The 1,702-nt window shown below is 36.2% G+C and overlaps 1 non-coding gene across 1 annotated transcript; it reads right to left on the bottom strand.

The window, feature by feature from the left end:
* Positions 1 to 529: 529 nt before the first annotated feature.
* On the bottom strand, positions 530 to 605 carry TRNAA-GGC (transfer RNA alanine (anticodon GGC)). The gene has a single exon. It is a non-coding gene; the product is annotated as a tRNA-Ala (tRNA).
* Between the last annotated feature and the right edge of the window lie 1,097 nt (positions 606 to 1,702).

The raw sequence follows: 1,702 nt of genomic DNA, 5'->3' as shown, positions 1-1,702 counted from the left end.
CTGCACGTTTCACTTCACTTTGGAAACTCGCGGTTGGGTCTTTGGATAACGGAGTAATAGGATTGTTGTTGATGAACTCAAGGCACTTTTCCACATACACTCGTTTATCCAACACTGCGACACTAGATCCCTTGTCAGCTTTCTGGATGATGAGGTCTTCCTTGCCAATAGTCTCCAATAGTAATAGTTTCTTTTTTAGTAATGGATATTAATTACTTCCACGAGGTGAAGCCTGAAACAATAGAATTATTTGGTAGTTTGCCCATCCAAAAACCTACCTTAACTGGTATATTACCTAATAATAATATATTTATAAATGTATATATACATATACATACATATATACATACATATATATACATACATATACATATATATACACAATCAAACACGAAATCCCGCCAAACAGCGAATAAATACTCATATATACAGAAACAGATATAAGGAAAAGGGATAGGAACACACATAAAGGACGAACACAATAGAGGTGGGGAAGGCAGAATCGAACGGACCACAAGAGTAAAAATATTTCCTTGACCGGGACTCGAACACCGGATCTTTCCACTTGCCGGGCGGATGCTCTTAACCACTTGAGCTATCAAGGAAACGTAATTTTCTCTGAGATCCGTGGGTCTAATATGTCGCAAAGCGCCCCGATTCTTTAGCCAAGAGATGGCGTCAGGGGACTCTTTCACCCACCAAAGGAGAGGATATATTTTTACTCTTGTGATCCGTTCGATTCTGCCTTTCCCACCTCTATTGTGTTCGTCCTTTATGTGTTTCCTATCCCTTTTCCTTATATCTGTTTCTGTATATATGAGTACATATATATACATATATATATATACATATACATATATATATATATATACACATATATATACACACACACACATACACACACACACACACACACACACATATATATATATATACATACATATATATATATATACATATATATATACACATATATACATATATATATATACACATATATACATATATATATACACATATATATACACATATATATACACATATATATATATACATATATATATATATATATATATATATATATATATATATATATATATATATATATATATATTCAAACACGAAATCCCGCCAAACGGCAAATAAATACTCATATATACAGAAACAGATATAAGGAAATTTTTTACTCTTGTGATCCGTTCGATTCCGCCTTCCCCACTTCTATTGTGTTCGTCCTTTATATGTGTTCCTATCCCTTTTCCTTATATCTGTTTCTGTATATATGAGTATTTATTCGCCGTTTGGTGGGATTTCGTGTTTGAATGTGTATTTGGCCAATGTGGCTCATCTCTTTCTTCTGGCTATGCGTGCCACAAAACGCACTGTTCCTTTCCTGTATGATGTTGTATGAATTCTAACCCACTGTCCTTTCCTTTCCTTGTGTATTGTCTATTTCTCCTTTGGTGGGTGAAACAGCCCCCTGATGCCATCTCTTGGCTGAAAGAATCGGGGCGCTTGGCGACATATTAGACCCACGGATCTCAGGGTAAATTGACTATCCTCGATAGCTCAAGTGGTTAAGAGCATCCGCCCGGCAAGTGGAAAGATCCGGTGTTCGTGTCCCGGTTGAGGAAATATTTTTACTCTTGTGATCCGTTCGATTCCGCCTTCCCCACCTCTATTGTGTTCGTCCTTTATATGT

This window comes from Hetaerina americana, unplaced genomic scaffold (genome assembly GCF_022747635.1).
Source record: "Hetaerina americana unplaced genomic scaffold, ioHetAmer1.1.p SCAF_974, whole genome shotgun sequence".
NCBI classification, from domain to species: domain Eukaryota; kingdom Metazoa; phylum Arthropoda; class Insecta; order Odonata; family Calopterygidae; genus Hetaerina; species Hetaerina americana.
This window is presented reverse-complemented; position numbering and strand designations above follow the sequence as displayed.